This window comes from Callithrix jacchus, chromosome X, assembly GCF_049354715.1.
Source record: "Callithrix jacchus isolate 240 chromosome X, calJac240_pri, whole genome shotgun sequence".
NCBI classification, from domain to species: Eukaryota; Metazoa; Chordata; class Mammalia; order Primates; family Cebidae; genus Callithrix; species Callithrix jacchus.
In genome coordinates, this window is record NC_133524.1 from 26,967,801 (window position 1) to 26,991,328 (window position 23,528).

The following is a 23,528-nucleotide window of genomic DNA, read 5'->3' on the forward strand; positions in this document are numbered from 1 at the left end:
CATGTGGTGAACTAGTGACAGGTATGAACACTACAATAGAGGGAGACAACAGAATTGGCTAGAGGCAAAGTTTTAAAATATTGGTCTTTGCTTCCTTCGTTGTGCCATGGTTCAATGCATTTTTTTTTTTCCTGCTTCACTAAAGGAAATTCAGTCGGGAACTCAGACCTCATGTGCCAGTTCCATGGGGTAATACTGGGACAGCAAAAACATTTGGATAGGCTGAAGAAGTATGAACCCAGACAATGTGCTAATAGTTCCTAAAACCTCTTTAGTGGAGGAGGACTGGCCTTTAAATTCATACTATTTTAATATAATATAAAGAATGGACTAAATGAGAATACCAAATACTGCAGTGAGTCATGAATGTAATATTTGGTATTCTAGTTTAGTCCATTCTTTATATTATATTAAAGATATATACGTACCACCTGATAGTGGTACAAATTCATTTATGAAAATGTTGAATACAGACACTGATGACAGCCAAGAGAGAGATCCCAGACATAGCTGCCAGGCTAAGAAGTCCCCTCACTTTCTCCTTAGGAATTGTACAGGACATAGCCAGAGGAAGGGGATGGATTCATATGAGAAAATGGAGAAAACCAAGACCCTGCCAGCAGTCAATGTGAGGACCCTGAGTGAGGAGTGAGGGGCTCCACAGCTCAGAAGAGACAAGAGTGGCCCCAGAATCTCCCTTCTTCTTCAATCTTGCATCACAACTTAATAGCAGCAGCCAGGTCTAGGATGCCCCAGGCAGTAGTGGTCAGGTGAGGTATAACTGAATTACACATGAGGAGTCTCAAGAAGTTGAAGTCTAGTGTGAGAGGGTGTCCTCAAGTCAGTAGAGGGCGCATGGCAAGAATGAAGTCAAGACACTCAGTGAGGGCTGAGGGCAAACTCCATTCCGGAAGAGGGGCTGCCACAGAGCCCCTCCCCTACTGTCAGTCTTGGAAGGTCCCGCCATGGCTTCCGGTCTTGGACTCTAACTTTTTTCCTACTCTGGGCTGTGGGGAATGAGATCCTTGGTCTCCAGTCGAATGATTTACCTCAACAGACAGAGAAGTCCAAGCATCCACAAAGAGCCCCTGAAAAAACTTTATGTGAGTTCTGTGGAATCTGCTGTGCGCACAGAACACCGGGGAGAGTGACAGAGCCCTGCCCCTACCGTTATGCTGGGAATACCAGGTGGGGGTGACCGGAAGTAGTTCCCCCTGACTTCCGACTAGAAAGGGGGCTGGGCCCGAAGCCTTCATCCGTAAAGTGCTGTGTCACCTCAGCGGCGTTCCAGATCTTCTCAGCTGTTTTGGTGGGTATCTTGACCTAAAACTTGGGGTGAATGCCCCGACGACCACAAACCCTTTCCCCCTAAAAAAAGAAAAAAAAAAAAAAAAAAAAAAAGCGGCTCCACAGAGCCGGTCCCTGAGGAGTCGGCAAGCATAGCCGCTAGGCCCAAAGTGCATTCACTTTTTCCGTCGGGTTGAAGAGCATGAAGGCCTCGGTCCAAGGCTGGTGGACTCAGGTCAGGAGGGAGAGAAATCTCAGGCACTCCATAGTCAAAAGAGAATCCTCCTTAAGATTGAGGGGACTCCATGCCCCAGAACGGGGTGACACCGAAGTCTGCTGCTGACGTCAGTATGGGGTCCCGGCAGGTCTCTAGAGACTGAAGTGCATTCTCACTTTGTTCCCGTCAGCGTCAGAGAAGTAGGGCCCTGGACGTAAGGAGATGGCAGCCGGTCAGCGAGGGTGATTTCCAGGTTGTGGGAAGAGTGAGGGCGAGGAGTCTGATTACCATGGGGACAATTCTCACTAAAACAGCAAGAGAATTCAAATGCTCCCACTGTTGTTGGCCATAGGCAGTCTGGGTGTCCTTGGAATGAAGTGTTGGGCAGAAGTGCTTCTTTATTTCCTCCTCATTAGTATTGTAAAAATTACTAGTGTCAATGTTAGAGCTGCAGAGGAGAATGGGCCTCTGGGTCTTGTCAATTTTTATGATGATCCTGAATATACATAGAGAGGATCAGACCCCTGAACAGAGGGGCCCCCATTGCCAGCCCCTGCTGTCACCTCAGTAAGCCCCAAAATGGGCTGTCATGCTACCGTCTAATACTCACTCTTAACTTCCTCCTGAGTTCGAAGGGCACAAACTTACCAGGAGAATAGGAGTCCTGTGAGTTCCTAGAGCAGTTGTTTCTCAAAAACCTGTAGAAGGGGCCCTGGTTAAAGCCAAGACGCTTGCTCTCTGGTGAAGGTGTCGATGTGATGCCATTCTCTCCCGTCCAGGTGCCAGCCTTCCTGCCCACACTCCTACCTGCTGTCACAGGCCAAAACCATCATGCCTCGGGGTCAGAAGAGTAAGCACCGTGCCCGTGACAAACGCCGAGAGACCCATGGTCAGCCTCAGGGTCTCACAGGTCCCCAGACCACTGTGGAAAAGCAAGAAGAGCCCCATTCTTCCACTGTCTCTTCTCCTGATTATCGGGGTGCTCATCCTAAGTCTTCTGATGCCTCCTTTCCTCAGGAGTCTCAGGGAGCTTCACCCACTGGCTCTCCTGATGCAGCTGTTTCATGCTCAAAATCTGATGTGGCTGCCAAGGGTCAAGATGAGAAAAATGCAAGCACCTCCCCAAATGCCTCCGTTCCTCAGGAGTCTCAGAGAGCTTCACCCGCTGGCTCTCTTGATGCAGGTGCTTCATGCTCAAAATCTGATGTGGCTGCCAAGGGTCAAGATGAGAAAAATGCAAGCACCTCCCCTAATGCCTCCGTTCCTCAGGAGTCTCAGAGAGCTTCACCCACTGGCTCTCTTGATGCAGGTGCTTCATGCTCAAAATCTGATGTGGCTGCCAAGGGTCAAGATGAGAAAAATGCAAGCACCTCCCCTAATGCCTCTGCTCCTCAGGGGGCTCAGGGAGTTTCATCCACTGGCTCTCTTGATGCAGGCATTTCATGCTGGAAATTTGATATGCCTGGCTTGAGTGAAGATGAGGAAAGTGCAATCGCCTCCCATAGAGCTGCCTTCTTTAAGACCACAGATCGAGATCCTCTAAACAGGAAGGCTAGAGTGTTGGTGCAGTTCCTACAGGAGAAGTTTGAGAAGAAAGAGATCATTTTGAAGGCCGACATGCTGAAGCGTATTAACAGAAAGTACAAGGTGTACTTGCCCGAGATCCTCAAGAAAACCTCCAACCATTTGGCAGTGGTTTTTGGCGTTGAATTGAAAGAAATGGATTCCAGCGGCGAATCCTACACCCTTGTCAGCATGCTGGGCCTCTCCAGTGAAGGAATTCTGAGTGGTGTTAATGGGCTGGCGAAGTCGGGTATCCTGATGTCTCTCCTGAGTTTCATTTTCATAAGAGGGAACTGTGCCATTGAAAAGGAGGTCTGGGACTTCCTGAGTGTTTTGGGGATCTATGACGGAGTCGTGCACTCAATCTATGGGGAGCCCCGGAAGATCATTATGGAAGATTTGGTGCAAGATAAGTACCTGGAGTACTGGCAGGTGTGCGACGGTGATCCTCCATGCTATGGGTTCCTGTGGGGTCCACGAGCCCATGCTGAAACCAGTAAGATGAGCGTCCTGAGAGCTTTGGCCAATATCAATAATACTGTCCCCGGTTTCTACCCACATCTGTATGAAGAGGCTTTGATAGATGAGGCACAGAGAGCATTGAGACTGAGAGCTTAAAGGCAGGGCTGGCACTGTTCTCTTGGCCAGGGAACCTTATGGGAGTATATCCTACAGATCCACTTCTAGGGAAGTCTGAATTAGAATTTTTGCCGTATGCTAGAAGAAGAGAGTAGTGAGCTTTCTAAATAGTGCAGTATAGTAGAGGCTGGAGGGAAAAGATGTGTATCTTTCTTTTGTCCTGTTACACATGAGTAACACAGATTTATGTTTTGCTTTTACTATTAATATTCAAGATTGTTCCTGTTAAGTGAAGGTTTATTTTGCTTCATACTATAAACGTATCAGTAACATAGCTCTCACATTCATAGCTGTTTAAGCAATTTGGAAGTTACGGTTTTGGTATTAATAAAACAAAATCATACACCGTTCATATTTTCTCTATAATTCAGAACTAGATAACATGGTAACAGAGAAGGGATTTTGATATGAATCTTAAAGAACTCCACAGTAAACTAGTTGACACCGTAATATAATGAGAAAACAAAGTAAAAACGGAAATGTAAAAGTTGCCTAATTCTTGGGGTTTGCCTTATTCCTTTTCTTAATATAAATAAAGGATGGTTGGATTTATTTAGGTTATTAAAAACTGCTGTTAGTTTGTTTTATTCTAGTGTACTTCATATTCTGTTATTGACTACATCAAAAAAACTCCTCTGATTGGAGAGTGGTGTTTTCTGGGTTTAAAAAAATCATATGAAATGCAGTGATCAATATAAGCCAGAATGAGCTCACTAAAATCCTTTTTGAAACAAGGCTGCTAAATTTAAAAACTTTCCATAGGCTTTTATTGTTTCAGATATCTTCGAGATGTGGTAATTGTGTTTCTTAATATATCATTAGGAAAATTAAAAATTAATAATATTGTGTAAAAACCCATATTATGGTAACTGCCATTCATTACTCAGTATTTCCTACTTAGTATGCCTTATTTTTTCATTTTTATAATTTTATTTTACTTTAGGTGCATACTATAGCTGCCATTTCTCCCCATGCTATCCCCCCACCCTCCCCTAACCCCCCTCAACTGTCCCCAGTGTGTGATGGTCCTCTCCCTGAGTCCACATGTTCTCCTTATTCAACGCCCACCTATGAGTGAGAACATGCGGTGTTTGGTTTTCTGTTCTTGTTTCAGTCTGCTGAGAATGATGGCTTCCAGACTCATCCAGGTCCCTACAAAGGACACCAACTCATCATTTTTTACGGCTGTGCAGTATTTCACAGTGTATACGTACCACATTTTCTTTGCCCAGCCTATCGTTGATGGGCATCTGGGTTGGTTCCAGGTCTTTGCTATTGTACACAGGGCAGCAATGAACATACGTGTGCACTGTCTTTATAGTAGAATGATTTATAGTTCTTTGGGTATATACCCAGTAATGGGATTGCTGGGTCAAATGGAATTTCTATTTCTAGATCCTTGAGAAATCGCCACACTGTGTTCCACAATGGCTGAACTAATTTACACTCCCACCAACTGTGTAGGAGTGTTCCTATTGCTCCACATCCTCTCCAGCATCTGTTTGTCTCCAGACTTTTTAATGATTGCCATTCTAACTGGCATGAAATGTTATCTCAATGTGGTTTTGATTTGAGTTTGTCTAATGATGAGTGATGATGAGCATTTTTTCCTATGTTTGTTGGCCTCATATGTGTCTTCTTTTGAAAAGTATCTGTGCATATCCTTCACCCACTTTGGGGTTGTTTTTTTTTTTTTTTCTTATATATCTGTTTTAGTTCTTTGTAGATCCTGGATATCACCCCTTTGTCCAGTGGGTAGATTGCAAAATTTTTTCCCATTCTGTTGGTTGCTGGTTTGCTCTAATGATGGTTTCTTTTGCTGTACAGAAGCTCTGAATTTTAATTAGATCCTATTTGTCTATATTGGCTTTTGTTGCCATTGCTTTTGTTGTTGTAGTCATGAAGTCCTTGCCTATGCCTATGTCCTGGATGGTTCTGCCTACATTTTCTTCTAGTGTTTTTATGGTATTAGGTTTTATGTTTAAATCTGAATCCATCTGGAGTTAATTTTAGTGTAAGGTGACAGGAAGGGGTCCGGTGTCTGCTTTCTGCACATTGCTAGCCAGTTTTCCCAACGCCATTTAATAAACATGGAGTTCTTTCCCCATTTCTTGTTTTTATCGGGTTTGTCAAAGATCAGATGATGGTAGATGTGTGGTGTTGCTTCTGGGGCCTCTGTTCTGTTCCATTGGTCCATGTCTGTTTTGGTACCAGTACCATGCTGTTTTGATTACTGTAGCCTTGTAGTATAATTTGAAGTCCAGCAGTGTGATGCCTCCAGCTTTGTTCTTTTTACTTAGGACTGTCTTGGCTATGCAGGCTCTCTTGTGATTCCATATGAAGTTTAAAGTGTTTTTTTCTAGTTCTGTGAAGAAGGTCATTGGTAGCTTGATGGGGATAGCGCTGAATCTATAGATTACTTTGGGTAGTATGGCCATTTTCACAATATTAATTATTCCCAACCATGAGCATGGAATGTTTTTCCATCGTTTGTGTCCTCTGTTATTTCATTGAGCGGTGGTTTGTAGTTCTCCTTGAAGAGGTCCTTGACTTCCTTTGTTAGTTGTATTCCTAGGTATTTTATTCTCTTTGTAGCTATTGTGAAAGGGAGTTTGCTCTTGATTTGGCTCTCTGTTTGTTATTGATATATAGGAATGCTTGTGATTTTTGCAATTGAATTTTGTATCCTGAGACTTTGCTGAAGTTGCTTATCAGTTTGAGAGGATTCTGGGCTTAGACAATGGGTTCTTCTAGATATACAATCATGTCATCTGCAAATAGGGACAGTTTGACTTCCTCCTTTCCTAATTGAATACTCTTTATTTCTTTTTCTTGCCTGATTGCTCTGGCTAGAACCTCCAGTACTGTATTGAATAGGAGTGGTGAGAGAGGGCATCCTTGTCTAGTGCCTGATTTCAAAGGGAATTCTTCCAGCTCTTGCCCGTTCAGTATGATGTTGGCTGCGGGTTTGTCATCTATAGCTTTTATGATTTTATGATACACAGCATCGATACCTAGTTTATTGAGCGTTTTTAGCATGAAGGGCTGTTGAATTTTGTTGAAGACCTTCTCTGCATCTGTTGAGATAATCGTGGTTTTTGTCTTTGGTTCCATTTATGTGATGGATTATGCTTATGGATTTGCATATGTTGAATCAGCCTTGCATCCCTGGGATGAAGCCTACTTGGTTGTGATGGATAAGCTTCTTGATGTGCTGTTGCAGTCTGTTTGCCAGTATTTTATTGAAGATTTTTGCATCGATGTTCATCATGGATATTAGCCTGAAGTTTTCTTTTTTATTTGAGTCTCTGCCTGGTTTTGGTATCAGGATGATCATGGTCTCATAAAATGAGTTAGGGAAGATTTCCTCCTTTTGTATTGTTTGATATAGTTTTAGAAGGAGTGGAACCAGCTCCTCTTTGTATGCCTGCTAGAATTCAGTATGCCTTATTTTTATAGACAGTACTTACACCCCAAAATTCCTACATGATAGGGTTTAGCAGCCTCACTTCGATATGAATAAACTGCAAATATCTAAAAGTTCATAGGCTTGTAATTGACACAGCTGGGACTAGATCTCTGGCCTGGATTCATCTAGAGCCCACATTTTTCCATTCCTCTCAGCCTAAGCCAGACTTTGTGTCTTTTAATTCATTTTTCCTCCCACTGCCCAAACTGTTTATCAGAGCATTAAAAGGACACAGTACCCAAAGCACTTCTTTGGAATATATAACTAGAGCAATAATAATGCTGAATACATGACTAGTATAAATTAAGAAAAGAAAAGATAATATTCACTGACAGTATGATCATCTACATATTCAACATCAAATAACCTGATAAGATCAGGAGCTCCACAAATCATCCTGCACTTCCCTTTCCCCATAGAAATTAAATATGCTCAAAGCAAAGTACATAATACGTTAAATCTGGCTGTTGAGGCAAAAGAATAGATCAGTGTGTTGTTTTGACTGATAATTCACCACTTGTCCTAGGCCTCCCGGCTTGTGGTACAGCTTCCCCGTCTCATACAAAACCTGGGACAGGGAGCCATTGTCTGCAAGGTTTGCAGTAGGGAACCTGTTCAATAATTTGCAGTTGTGTGACATTTCCCAGCAGTCAAAGAGAAAGGAAGATGAGAACCCCCATCAATGAGGATTCTGGAGACTAATGCCTCCGAATATAGGGGTCACTGAGAGACCAGGCCCTGCCTACTCTCAGATCTAGAAGGCCCAAGGTATAGCTGTAAGCTAAAATTTCTCTATTTATGTAAGGCTCTCAGGTATATAAGAGTCCTGATCTAAGGGTGGTGTGTTCTGGTTAGTGGGAAGAGGATACCAGACTCTGAAATCTCTCAAGATGAGGACTCTGAATGAATTATGAGGAATGATCCACCCAGAAGAGTAGGGGCTCCTAAAACTTTATTTTTCTTTCTGCCTTGGCTGGCCATAGTCAGGACTATCTGGTTGAACTTCCCCCTTGTTTTCCCTAGGGCTTCTACTAGTACTTCACGGAGATAAAGGCTTTGATCTCATGGCAGTAGCTCTGATTCTGCTCATGAAGGAGATCCTAACAAGCCTGCATTGGATTTAAGGTGAGGACAAGGGTAGCCAACGAGTAGCACCCTGACTTCCCTCTCTGGTTTCTCAGTAAAGGGCAAGCTTTGGCTTGAGGCTGACAGACTCAGGTTAGTAGAGGAAGGACTTCCACATCCCCCAATCAATGTTAGAAACCTGAGTGAGAATTGAGGTAGCCACTGACTCCAAAGCAGTGGAAAAGGATTCTGACCCTGCTGTTATTCCTCAGAAGATCCTGAATCACTGTGGCCAGATGTGGCTGTCCCTAACTTCCAATTTTGACATTCCAGGAAGATATGGCCTTGGTCTGAAGAGTGTGGCCTTAAGTACACAGCAGTGTGGAAGGTGGAGTTTCAGATTTGGTTACGTAGGAGTCAAGTTAAAGACACTGAGGGAGGATAGAGGAGACCACTCATCCCAGAACAGAGGGAATGCACAGTGCCTTGTCCCTATTGTCAGACCTATGAGGACCAGGGCAGAGCCATCAGGCTAAAGTGCTTGGTCTGAGGCTGGTCATCTCATCATAGAGAATGTTATCAGCTTGAGCCAGGAGTCAGGGCAAGGATGATGAGGAAGGAGCAGAACATGGAGCATAACAATGGAGGCAGCACATCATCTCTCCCCTACTGTTAGTCCTGGGAGATTCGGGGAGAAATGTCAGGCAGAGCAAAAGCACCCCTCAATTCCTTCTCAGGGTGACAGGGAAATGAGGGCCTTATTGAGAGTTGGACAGTAACGGGTCAAGAAAGGGAGAAATTGTGAGCACTGTCATGAGTCAAAATGAAGAATCTGAGCGAGAACTGGTGAGGCCAACCATCATGAGGCCTCAAAGTGCCCACCACAGCTTTCTGTCTTGGGAGAGTACAGGCAGGTATGGCCATATAAGGCTGCCCTGCTTTTACTCTACTAGGTCATGGAGAATTCTGGGCCTAGCTATGAGGAAATGCCCTCCGGTCAAAGAATAGAGGAGCTGTAGGTCCACCTAGGAGTCAAATTGAGGACCCTGGGTGGAGACCAAGGTGATCACACTCCTTCCCCACAATAGAAGGGGCAATAAAATGTCCAGCCCCCATCCTGGCTTTCAGCATTTCAAACCCCATAGCAGGACGGTCAGGTAGAGGCTTCCCCAGTGTTTTATGCCGGTCTAAGGGAGGTGAGATCCTTATTAAGAATGTGAAGCCAAGATAGCGTGGAAGAGGGGTTCCAGGCCCTATGCAGAGCCAAGATGAGAACTCAGAATAAGATCTGAAAATATAGTGATCCCAAGACAGAAAGGATCCCCTACAGTTGTCACCCCTGACAGTGGAGGTAGGCTGAGGCACCCCTTTACTTTTTTGGGTTCCAGGGGGATTTGAAGTGTGAACATCAGAGCAGCACAGGAAAGAGGTACCAGGCCCTGACAACAATTAGCATAATAATCCTGAATGTCAACTGAAATTACTCCCCAACCCCAAAACACAAAGAATCCCATAGTCAGTCCCTGCTCCACCCCAGTAGGTCCCAAGCTGGGCTGTCAAGCTGTAGCCTAAGATTCACCCTAACTTGCTTCATGGGGTTCTCAGAGGACAGGCTGCCTGGGAGAACAAGTGCCCCGTGGGCTCTTAGAGCAGCGATCTCACAGAAACCTGGATTGGCAGCCAAGGTGGTCACTCCCTGCTGACGGTGCTCACACTATTTCATTCTACCACCAGGTGTCTGTCTCAGCAGCCATCCTATTCACACTTCTGTCTGCTGTCCCTGCCCATAGTCATTTCTTGGGGTCAGAAGAGTAAGTTCCACACTCATGAGAAATGCCACTAGGGTCTCCAGGGTGCTCATTTCACTGCAGGAGAGGAGGAGTCCCTCTCCTCCTTTTCTCCTGTTTTGAGGAATGCTCCTCAGATCTATCTTGCTACTGACATTCTCCAGGAGGCTCAGAGGGCCGCCTTCCTCATCACTACTTCTGTAGATGTTTCATACACAAGATCTGATGAAGATGCCAAGAAGCAAAATGAGGAAAAGCCAAGCACCTCTCCAGCAGCAGCCTATACTTGGACTCACACAGCGACCTTCTATTCAGTATTCCTGCTAGAGTAGTGTAAAATAAAAGAGCCCTTTACAATCAGCATTGCTGAATGCTGTTAACAAAACAGCCATTTCAATGCTTCTTTCAGTAGACTGGATATTCCCAACAATAGGATTCTGAGTGGTGATAAAGGGTTTCTTAAAGTGGTATCTTGATGATGCTCCTGGAAATAAGCTTCATGAAGGTTAACTGCACCACAAAAGAGATCTGAACATTTCTGAATAAGATTTGGGTATATGCTGGGAGAATGACTTCATTTATGAAGAGTCCAGAAAATAATTTGGTACAGAAAAGTACCTAGAGTATCAGCAGGTGTACAACAGAGATCTTCTGCACTATGGATTCCTGTGGAATCCAAGAGCCTGTGCTGAAACCAGCAACATGAAAAACCGATGACTTTTGGCCAAAGTCAATGATATCTTCCAGGAGTTTCTTCTCATCCCTTTATATAAGGATTTGAGACAGGAGGAAGAGCAAGCCTAAGGAATGGATGTAGCCAGAACTGAGGTTAATGCCATGGCCAGTGCATATTCTGGGGCTACAAACAGCAGTTTCTCCCATGTCAAGTGAAGCTTGAGGGAGATTTTTCACCCTTTTGAAAAGTAATGCAGTTAATGTTCTAATTAGTAGAGGACCTAGGCAGGACTGGAAGAAATATAGTTTATATCTTGGTTGCATTTATGTTCTATGTGAATAACTGGGTTTTTGTTTTCAATTATTGTTTTATTTTATTTATTTTTTCCTTCCAACTTTTATTTTAGGTTCAGGGGATGCATGTGCAGAATTTGTATATGGGTAGATTGCAACTTGCTGTGGTTTGATGTACAAATTATTTTATCACCTAGGTAGTAAGTATAGTACCCAACAGGAAGTTTACAATCCTCATCCTCCTCCCACCCTTCCCCGTCAAGAAGAGTCCAGGGTTTAACATTCCTTGTGTCTATGTTTACTCAATGTTTAGCTTCCACATGTGAGTGAGAACATGTGGTATGAGGTTTCCTGTTCCTGTGTTAATTTGCTTAGGATAACGATCTCCAGTTGCATCCGTGTTACAGCAAAGGACCTGCTTTTGACCATTTTTATGGCTGTGTAGTATTTCATGATGTATATGTGGCACGTTTTTTTTTATCCCATTCACTATTGATGGGCATTGAGGTGGATTCCGTGTCTTGGCTATTGTGAAAAGTAATGTGATAAACATATGCATGCACGTCTCTCTATGATAAAAATGCTTTATATTCCTTTGGGAGTATACCCACTAATGGGATTGCAGGATCAAATGGCAGACTCTGTTTTAAGGTCTTTGAGAAATGTCCAAACTGCTCTTCACAGTGGCTAAAATAATTTACATGCCCACTAGCAGTGGATAAGTGTTCCCTTTTCACCGCAACATCACCAGCATTTACTTTTTTCATTTTTAAATCATAGTCATTCTAATTGGCATGAGATGGTATCCGATTGTGGTCGTGATTAGCATTTCTCTAATGATTGGTGATGTTGAACATACACAAATCAATAATGCGATTCATCACATAACCAGAAGTAAAAGCAAAAACTATATGATCATCTTAACAGATACAGAAAAGGATGTTGATAATATTCCACATCTCTTCATGTTAAAAACCCTCATCAGACAAGGCATCAAAGGAAGATACCTCAAAATAATAGAGCCATCTATGACATACCCACCGTCAACATCATACCAAATATGCAAAAGCTAAAAGCATTGCCTTGAGAACTGGAACAAGACAAGGATGCCCACTCTTGCCAGTCCTATTCAATATTGTTCTGGAAGTTCTAGCCAGAGCAATCAGGAAAAAAGAAATAAAGAACTAGATAACCAAATCAGAAGAGAGGAAGTCAAACTATCTCTCTTTGCAGATGATATGATTCTATACCTAGAAAACGCCATAGTCCTTTCCAATAGCTCCTAGACCATATAAACAACTTTAGTCTAGTTTTAGGATACAAAATTAATGTAGAGAAATCAGTAGCATTTCTATATACCAATAATGTCCAAGCTGAGAGTCAAACAAAAAATGTAATGCTATTCACAAGAGCCACAAAAAGACTAAAACACCTACCTATACATCTAGCCAGGGAGGGCAATGACCACTACAATGAAAATTACAAACCACTGCTCAAAGAAAGCAGAGACAACACAAACAAATGGTAAAGCATTTCATGTTCATAGACAGAAAGAATTAATATTGTTAAAATGGCCATTCTGCCCAAAGCAATTCACTAATTCAATGATATTCCTATCAAACTACCAACAACAGTTTTCACATAATTAGAAAAAAATCCAAAATTCATATGGAGCCAGAAAAGGGACCAAATAGCCAAAGCAATTCTAAGCAAGGAGACCAAAGCCAGAGCTCTGACACTACGTGACCTCAAATTATACTACAAAGCTGCAGTAACCAAAACAATGCAACTCGTAGCAAAACAAGGCTACAGTAACCAAAAAAGCATGCTGCTGGTAGCAAAAAAGACACACAGACCAATAGAACAGGTTAGGGAATCCCAGAAATCCAGCCATATACCTACAACCATCTGAGCTTCCACAAATTCTACAATAACAAGCAATGGGGAAAGGATTCCTTATTCAATAAATGGTGCTGGGATTACTGGCTGGCCATATGCAGAAGAGTGAAACTGAACACCTTTTATACCATATTTAAAACTCAACTCAAGATGGATTAAAGGCTTAAATGTAAAACCTAAAACTATAAAACCCTTGAAGAAATTCTAAGAAATACCATTGTGGACATAGTCCCCAGCAAACATTTCATGATGAAGACACCAAAAGCCACTGTAACAAAAATAACAACAACAAAAATAGATCAAAAAAAAAAAAAAAAGCAGAAAGAGAAAAATAGATAAAAACAAAAAAATAGACAAAAGTTATATAAAAATAAAGAAAATTAGCCAAATTACCAAAAATAGACCGAAAAGAATCCATAAACAAGTATGATCTAATTAAACCAAAAAGCTTCTGCACAGTCAAGGAAAGTATCAACAGAACAAACAGACAACCTAAAGAATGAGGGAAAATCTTTGCAAACTATGCATCTGACAATGTCTAATATCCAGAATCTACAAGGAATTTAAAGAAATATACAAGCACAAAACAACTCCAATAAAAAATGGGTAAAGGACTTGAACAGACACTTCTCAAAAGACGACATACAAGTGACCAATAAATACATGTGAAAAATGCACTTTTATGTATTTAGGTATCAGTTAAAATATTTTTATCTTACATCAAAGCTTTATTTGCTATTTTCACAGTCTGCAAGCAGTATCTTTGTACATGCAAAGGTCATCCTGTTTCATAGCAGTTAACTTGATTTCAAATTGCTCTTTTGATTTTCCACCTGCGTAATATAACTTCTTTATAGTTAAAAATTATTTTAAAAACTTGTAGGCATACAATAATGGGTGGGTCTATAAAGCTTCATTTCTAAACATCAAAAATATACTTTTTTGTAGGTGAGTGGGATTGGATAAAGTGCCTCTTGCTTGTTCTCCTCAAAACTCCTAGAGCTTGTAAATATATAAAGCAATTTCAAGAACACCAGCAGGTAGAAAGCTTAAAATTCCTATACACAGAACTTGAGTTCCTTTTCTGTCATGACTCAAACAGGAATCTCAGGAAGCAATTCATAAGAAAGGTTAGAAAAATATATACTGTGTGTGTGTGTGTATACATACACATAAATATTATATATTTTACATATTTTAATTCCTCTCACCCCATATTGCAAAGAATTTTGAAGATCATAATAATCTGGGAAGTGCATGACTGTGTGTGTGTGTGTGTGTGTGTGTGTGTGTGTGTGTGTACACATAAATATACATAATACCACCATGCCTGGATAATTTTTAAAAATATGTTTATATATACATATATATAACATTTCCACTCCCCTCACCCCATCTTACAAAGCATTGTGAAGATCATAATAATCTGAAAAGCACATGACTTATAAGATATTAGATTAATTTAGGAAACAACACTGTATAAAATATCTTCGATGACACAATATATTATTTTTGTGATCCCCCTATTTACAGGATCTATAAGGTTATGTAGAATAAGATAATTTAAGAGCTCAAATTCCTTCAAAACCAGCGTAACTTTTAGTAGGCTGGATGCCACCAGGGTTGTCAAGAAAGTGCCCATCAGAATCATGGAAGATGTTACGGCATCAAGTGTGACCGTAACTACGTACAGAGACTCTGGAAGGGCAAAGGGGAGAGACTGAGAAGTATTAATTTTAAGGATTATTTCTTGACAGAAATCTCCAGCTGATTTCCCAGAGCAAAGAAACTGATCTTCTGTCCTCCTCCCTGCAGGAACTCCCCCAGAAAAAAAGAGAAAATTCTAAAGCCTGGTGGGAAAAGGAAACATAGACTGGCAAAGACTCAGAACAATCATGCCTACTGCCTCTCTACCTGGCTTTAAGCTACCAGAGGTTTGGCTGGTGCAGAATTCTAACAGACTTTCTAGCAGTTTCTCAGAGCAGAGCAGAGCAGAGCAGAGCAGAGCAGAGCAGAGCAGAGGTTTGCTACTCCCTAAGGGCATCTGGCCAAGGCAGATCCCCTTCCTAATGTAGAGTGGGTTCTGCTTGCTTCAGGTGGCTTCCTCTATCTCGATTCTGTTCCTTTTACCCCATGGAATCATGATGCCATAGGACTTTTATTTTCATGTTTTAGCACATGGCAGAGGGAAAAGGCACATTCAGAGGCTAGAGGATGTCTCTCTATCACTTGAGATTTGGCATGGGTTCAACATATTAATTGTGGGGAAAGGTAATTTCCCAGTGGATAGTGCCTTTCTTTTACTTTCCAACTCTTCTGAAAGTTCACCCTGAAATGCTGGTTTACACAAAGACCAACAACTAATCTGGCTTCCTGTATTAAAGAACAGGGCTGGGTGGTTGGGACTGCAGACATCCAGTGGGACATGAAGAAACTAGTAAGAAAGAGATTGAAGTGATAGCCCTCATCCTGGGTAGAACAGTCTTCCACACAGACCTGAGCCACCTTTAAGAAGTGTTTGGTTTGGAGGTGAACCAACCTATATCTGCGGATTTTTACTTTGTTGTTGCTATTGTTTGAGACAGGGTATCTCTTCCATTGTCTAGGCTGGAGTGCAATGGCTTGATCACGGCTCACTGCAGCTTAGACTTCCTGGGCTCAAGTGGTCCTCCCACCTCAACCTCCCAATCAGCTGGGACTACAGGTATACACCACCACGCTTAGATAATTTTTGAAAATATTTTTAATAGAGACAGGGTTTTGCTATGTTGCCCAGGCTGGTCTTGAACTCCTGGGCTCAAGGGATCCTCCTAAGTCATCCTCCGAGTGTTCTGGGATTACAGGCATAAGCCACACTGCCCAGCTGGATTTCTACTTTTGAAATTATTCGTAGGTTCCAGAGCAATCTCTGGCCATCATGATGAATATTTTATTTATTCTTTATTTTTTATTGCGTTTTAGGTTTTGGGGTACATGTGCAGACCATGTAAGATAGTTGCAGAGATACACACATGGCAGTGTGTTTTGCTGCCTTCCGCCCCTTCACCCACATTTGGCATTTCTCCCCATGCTATCCCTCCCCAGCTCCCCCGCGCTGTCCCTCCCCTATTCCCCCCAATAGACCCCAGTGTGTAGTACTCCCTTCCCTGTGTCCATGTGTTCTCATTGTTCATCACCCGCCTATGAGTGAGAATATGCGGTGTTTCATTTTCTGTTCTTGTGTCAGTTTGCTGAGAATGATGTTTTCCAGATTCATCCATGTCCCTACAAAGGACACGAACTCATCATTTTTGATTACTGCATAATATTCCATGGTGTATATGTGCCACATTTTCCCAGACCAGTCTAGATGAATATTTTATGTATTTATTTATGTGTTTGGTTTAGAAACAGGATCTCGATCTGTGGCCCAGGCTGGAGCACTGTGACAGGATGATGGTTCACTGCACCGTCGGATCCCCGGGCTCATGTAATGTTCCTAACATGCCCTTCCAAGTAGCTAGGGGTGCAAGTGCATGCCACCTTGCCCACCTGATTGTTGTTTTCTATTTTCTGTAGAGATGGGGGGTCTTGGCCAGTCTGCTCTTGAACTTCTGGCCTCAAACAATCCTCCCACCTCAGCCTACCAAAGTACAGGGATTACAGGTATAAGCCACTGAGCCTGGTCTGAAAAAATTAAAAGGATGTATCAACAATGCAGCTATCAGCACCAGGTAGGAATAGCTGAAGACTACTTTAAAGAAATCAGACTAAGGATTTTCCCAAATCTCTTGCTCAGCCTCTTAGGTTTAGAACCTCAGATGTATGCCTAATTCTATTTGCACTCCTTACCAATATCTAAATTCAATCTCACTTCCCCAGATGCACAAAGAAAACTCATTTTTCTGAAGGTATACGGCTTGGCTTGTCCTCCAGAAAAATATTCTCACTTGATTGTTATTTCCCTGATTCCTGGAAAACCTGAAGTTGTCAGTTCAGCTTCACTCAAAACTCCCAACATCCCAAACACCATGAGGTTACTCTTTTACCAGAATTTCTTTTTTGGCACTGAGTAATTCTCTACAATATTGATTTTTGAGGGCTCACCATAGAATTTCACAGGCCAAAGACCTCTAGCTCATTAAACAAGAAACCAAGAGCAACAGTATCTGCTGGAGAGGAAAACAAGGCAGATATACCAGAAGACCAGCTGTGAAAATGCTAATGTGCAAAAGGGGGAAAGAGAGATACTCTACATGCATAAGATTTTACACTCTGTGTATGTTTTCATTTAAGGTGATCCAAAGGCCTACGTGAGAAGGATTGGATAGAGAGAAAGTGACTTCTTGGTGCACAAAAGTTTAAAGTGTATTAAATTAGTTTAAAAGATTTCCAGACTCCTTGATGCAAACATGAGAAACTAGAGTATAACCCCAGCACCTTACCCAGTTTAAAAACATAGGAAATAAATAACCTGACAAAAACAAGCAATGGGGAAAGGATTCCCTATCTATAGCTGGTTTTGGGAAAACTGGCTAGCCCTATGCAGAAAGCTGAAACTGGATCCCTTCCTTACACTTTATACAAAAATCAACGCCAGATGTATTAAAGATTTAAACATAAGACCTAAAACCATAAAAACCCTAGAAGAAAACCTAGACAATACCATTCTGGACATAGGCATGGGCAAGGACTTTATGACTGAAACACCAAAAGCAATGGCAAAAAAAAAGCCAAGATAGATAAATGGGATCTAATTAAACTTAAGAGCTTCTGCACAGCAATGGAAACTATCATTAGAGTGAACAGGCAACCTACAGAATGGGAGAAAGTTTTTGCCATCTACCCATCTGACAAAGGGCTAATATCCAGAATCTACAAAGAATCCAAAGAACTTAAAAAAAATTACAAGAAAGAAACCCCCCCCCAAAAAAATCAAAAAGTGGGCAAAATATATGAACAGACATTTCCCGAAAGGAGACATTTACCCAGCCAACAAACATAAAAAAAAAAAAGACCATCATCACTGGTCATTAGAGAAATGCAAATCAAAACCACGATGAGATACCATCTCACCCAGTTAGAATGGTGATCATTAAAAAATCAGGAGACAGCATATGCTGGAGAGGATGTAGAGAAATAGGAACACTTTTACAATGTTGGTGGGAGTGTAAATTAGTTCAACCATTGTGGAAGACAGTGTGGCAATTCAAGGATCCAGAACTAGAAACACCATTTCACTCAGCAATCCCACTTACCAGGTATATAAGCAAAGGATTACAAATCATTCTATTATAAAGACACATGCACAAGTATGCTTAATGTGGCACTGTTCACAATAGGAAAACTTGGAACCCACATAAATGTCCATCGGTAGCAGACTGAATAAAGAAAATGTGGCACATATACAACATGGAATACTATGCAACCATAAAAAGATGGGTTCATGTCCTTTGCAGGGAAACCATCATTCTCAGCAAACTAACACAAGAAGAGAAAACCAAACACTGCACATTCTCTCTCATAAGTAGGAGTTGAAAAATGAGAATACATGGACACAGGGAGGGGAATATCACACACTGGGGCCTCTTGGGGGCTGGGGGCTGGGGGCTGGGGAGGGATAGCATTAGGCAAAATACCTAATGTAGATGACCGGGTGATAGATGCAGAAAATCACCATGAAACATGTATACCTATTTAACAAATCTGCACGTTCTGCATAGGCACCATGAGGCTTTTGCTCTCATAAATGGATAAATCCATTGTCTAAGATGGTATCAAGTTATCTCTCCAACCCGAAGGAAAGACAGACAGAATCCAAGTAAAGAAGCCAGAGTCAAAATATCCCATGTACGCTATAAATATATATACCTTATAGATATTTCCATAAATATTCAAAACAACCACTAGAAGTATCCTTTTTGTTTGAGATGGAGTCTCACTCTCTGGCCCAGGCTGGGGTGCAGTGGCACAATCTCGGCTCAGTACAACCACCGCTTCCTGGGTTCAAGAAATTCTTCTGCCTCGGCCTCAAAAGCAGCTGATATTATAGGCATTTGCCACCACACCCAGCTAATATTTGTATCTTTAGTAGAGTAGGGGTTTGGTTATGTTGGCAAGGCTGATCTGGAACTCCTGACCTCAGGTGATCCGCCTGCCTCGGTCTCCCAAAGTGCTGGAATTACAAGCGTGAACCACCGCCCCCTGCCAGGAATGTCTTGCAAAATGGTCCAATTAACCTGGAAAGCCACTACATCAAAATTGTAGGAAAACACGAAATGTATCTTCAAAAAAAATTAACTGAAGCAGTTCACAGATTAATCAAATTCCTAAATGGCCACAGGGAACTTATTCACCACTATCTTTGGGAATGACAAGAATGGAAACTATTATTAAGCAAGGTGAAACCTTTGAACACACATACATGAGGCCTCCAAATACCAAGGGTAGGGTGGGTTACAGGTTCCAGTAACTTTCCATGAGTAGCCAAAGCTCAAGCTACAGGACTCAGGGTGGGAGGGGCCATGCAGTCGCCGACCATGGTGAAGCTCCGCCTACAGGACTCAGGGTGGGAGGGGCCCTGCCGTCACTGCCCAAGGTGGAGCTCTGCCTACAGGACTCAAGGTGGGAGGGGCCCTGCCGTCACTGTCCAAGGTGAAGCTCTGCCTACAGGACTCAGGGTGGGAGGGGCCCTGCAGTTGCTGACCATGGTGAAGCTCCGCCTACAGGACTCGGGGTGGGCGGGACCCTGCAGTCACTGTCCATGGTGAAGCTCCGCCTACAGGACTCAGGGTGGGAGGGGCCCTGCCGTCACTGCCCAAGGTGGAGCTCTGCCTACAGGACTCAAGGTGGGAGGGGCCCTGCCGTCACTGTCCAAGGTGAAGCTCTGCCTACAGGACTCAGGGTGGGAGGGGCCCTGCAGTTGCTGACCATGGTGAAGCTCCGCCTACAGGACTCGGGGTGGGCGGGACCCTGCAGTCACTGTCCATGGTGAAGCTCCGCCTACAGGACTCAGGGTGGGAGGGGCCCTGCCGTCACTGCCCAAGGTGGAGCTCTGCCTACAGGACTCAAGGTGGGAGGGGCCCTGCCGTCACTGTCCAAGGTGAAGCTCTGCCTACAGGACTCAGGGTGGGAGGGGCCCTGCAGTTGCTGACCATGGTGAAGCTCCGCCTACAGGACTCGGGGTGGGCGGGACCCTGCAGTCACTGTCCATGGTGAAGCTCCGCCTACAGGACTCAGGGTGGGAGGGGCCCTGCAGTCATTGTCCCAGGTGAAGCACCGCCTACAGGACTCAGGATAGGAGGGGCCCTACAGTTACTGTCCATGGCGATGAATGAAGCACAAACCCTCACTGTGGCACAGGTGATTGTATTACCTGCGGGAAATAGAAGATTTACTACCCATCCTCAATCGCACCTCCAAGAGAGGAAAGTAGTAGTAAAGGGAGATAAGGGAGGAAAAAGAGATGGGAAGACACATGGAGATTCATGGAGAAGTAGCCAGAGAGGACAGATATGTTTTCACAGCATTTGCAAATAATGTATTTACTAAGAAAGTCTTTCACCACTCGGGAAGTCAGGGTGGTGCACATATGCCTCCCAATTCCATACCTAGCCCATGATTTGCAGGGAAACTTTAGAAAACTCTGCCTGAAAACCTCTCAGAAACCATGGGCTGCCCTATGAGCAGTCAAAGCATGTTCTTCACCTAAGAGTATATTCCAGGCAAGGCTGGCATAAAGTTTATAGCAACTCTGAACATGGCGGGTGCCCACCCAAGCCTATCTTAGCGTATCTTAGTTATGTGCTAGGGCCTTGAGCTTCAGAAGTGGAAGAGGCTGGTGATGAGGGCTTCTAACAAGCACAGAGAAGTGTCTGGAGACCCTGAGGTCTTCAAGAGTTCTCAAAATGAGCTTATAGCTGGCAAAGAAAATAAATGATACAAGGCAAGGCTTACACTTCATCATCTAGCATCCAGCACTTCTGTCCAGAGACTCTGGTCAGAAAGGCTCTCCTCCAGAGAAGGGCTTTCAATGACACCGTTTGTATCTGCATTTGGACAGCAGAAAAAAAAAAAAAGGAAAAGAAAAAATAACACACTTGGTTATGTGCAGTTAAGGGGAAGTGGGAGTAAATAAAATATGTATTAGTCCATTCTCACACTGCTATAAAGATACTAGCTGACATCCTGTAATTTATAACAGAAAGAGGTTTAATTAGCTTACAGTTCCACATGGCTGTGAAGACTTCAGGAAACTTACAATTGTGGCAAAAGGCAAAGGGGAAACAAGACACCCTCTTCACAAGTTTTTGGCATGGAGAGAAGTGCAAGCAGAAGAAATGCCAAGTGCTTATGAAACCACCAGCTCTCAGGAGAACTTACTCACCATCACCAGAACAGCATGGGGGAAAAGTGGCCCCATGAACCAATCACATCCCTCACTCGACACGTGGGGATTACTGGTCTCTCCCATGACATGTGGGGATTACAATTTGAGATGATATTTCAGTGAGGACACAAAGCCAAACCATCTCAGAAGAGGTGAGAAGAAACAAAAGTGTAGTAAAAATTACTCCCCATTTTTATGTTTGCTCTGCAGCAAATTTGAAATGGTTTCTTCATGTCAGCAATACAGGATGTACTCAAAAGATACTGATGACAAATATTTTCAGGGCAGGTATAATGATTGAGTGGCAAAGGCACTGGCCTTTTGGCTACAGTTCAGGAATATTAAGGTCATAAGGAAAAGGTCACCCCACAGAAATTAGAGTTCAAATGAAAATAAGCCAGGAATATATATACAAGGGTGACAACTGAAATTTTTAAAAAGCCTGGATAGAGATCACACAACCTGTTATGACTGAATACTTCAAAATGAACTATCCACTCATCTATCCTCTTTCCTTTAAAATCAAATCATGTATACAAATCAAGTTTCAAAGAGAACTGAATGAATTATTGCTTTATTGCCTTTGAATTGTCCCTTTAATGTTTACTTGACTTCAGAGCTGAAGTTCATAAATCATATGCGTCACATATTTATTACTGCTTACCAAGTATATTAGCCAGAGATTTTATATTTACAAAACAAATGTATAAACTTTCAATCATTTTATTGTGATCTAGAACATTGCAACATGGCAATGGACCGGGAATTTTCACAGATCTGGGAACAAACTCTGAATTGAAACAGTTATGGTCCAATAATAAATTTTTAAAGTCAATGTTGGTAATTTTTTGGTTGTCTTATTCTTTTGGCATCTCCTTTGTAAAATTAAAAAATCTATACCTGGATTTCTTAGCATATTCACAATTGTGTGAGAAACTAAATCACAATATATTATACATAGACATCTTATTCACTGTTTCTCTTATTCTCCAACTATTAATTTAGTATCTCTTATTTAGAGCTCCTCCTCATAATTCAGGCAACAGTAAGAGGAAGAAAAAGTAGACCAGCCCATTACCCAGAGACTTTTAGAGTCTATAGATGCTGTCATATAAGGAGGATGGTGGAACTTAAAGATGTAAATAAGTGATAAGAAACTATAACAAAGGAGTATACGTATAATAAATTATAAGAAAGGAGTAAGCAAGAGAGACGGTTTTAGATGAGAGCAGTCAAGTGTAAATACTCTGAAAGAATACAATTGGAAGCACTGGGACATGGCAAATTTTGTAAAGGTAAATTTAAGTTAGCTGGGATGGTGGTCTAGATGAGGCCATGACAACTGAGAACAGGGGACTGACCCTCAGACGGTGTATGTCAGAGATGAGAGACTAAAAACTGAAATGGAAAACTGCCCTTAACATATACTTTGGAATTATGTGTAAACCAGAGAGAATCTCCACCTGGGGCAGAAATGAAAAGTATCCTGTGCTCATGGTCCACCACAGGTCAACACAGTGCAAAAGTTAGGTGTTTTCTGCACATAATCTCCAAGGTGTTTCTGAAGAGCAGGGATGATATTTCCTTGAGATGTGATGTCCAGAGGCCACGGTGATGGCACTCTTCACTGGGCTGGGAGGGCCAAAGCCCACGCCATCAAAAAAAAAAAAAAAAAATAGGTTATCTTGAGTGTAATTGGCACTCTGCACTGGTCCGTGAGGGTCAGAGCCCACTCCAACAAAAAAAGTAGATTATCTTGAGTGTAACTGACTGAACTCTAGAGAGGGCTTGATTTTGGGTAGGGAGGAAATAAATAAAAATAGAGGTGATTTGGATGAACAAACACCTGGGAGGCAGTTTCTTTGTTCTTCATACAAAGTTTAGGACTTTTGGGTTGTATTCAGCTGGAAGAGACTTGCCCACTCAAAATTAAATAGGGAAAATTAACAATTTTACTTGCCAAGCATTATTTTATTTTTTCCAAAAATACTACATATTTTCTGACTTTTCAGTGATTTAAAACAATAAAACTTTATTGTGGTTTGTGTTGTTGTCTGGGGTAATAATAATCAGTAATGAATGTAATTCTTAAAAGATTACCTTTTCAGATGCCTTATAAACATTACATATATTCCAACAGTTCTACAAGATAGGGCTTATCAGGCTCATTTGCTCATGAAAACCTTGCAATTTCCTCAAGTTCACTGACTCCTAAGAGGCAGAGCTGGGACTAGACCCCTGGTCTGAACTAGTTTAAAGCTCACA

At 42.3% G+C, this 23,528-nt stretch overlaps 1 pseudogene across 1 annotated transcript; it reads left to right on the plus strand.

Moving 5' to 3' along the window:
- The first annotated feature begins 1,216 nt into the window (after nucleotides 1–1,216).
- Nucleotides 1,217–4,291, plus strand: LOC144581102 (melanoma-associated antigen B6B pseudogene; annotated as a pseudogene). The gene is made up of 2 exons (XR_013531650.1): nucleotides 1,217–1,309; nucleotides 2,284–4,291. The product of XR_013531650.1 is annotated as a melanoma-associated antigen B6B pseudogene (transcript).
- Nucleotides 4,292–23,528: the final 19,237 nt, after the last annotated feature.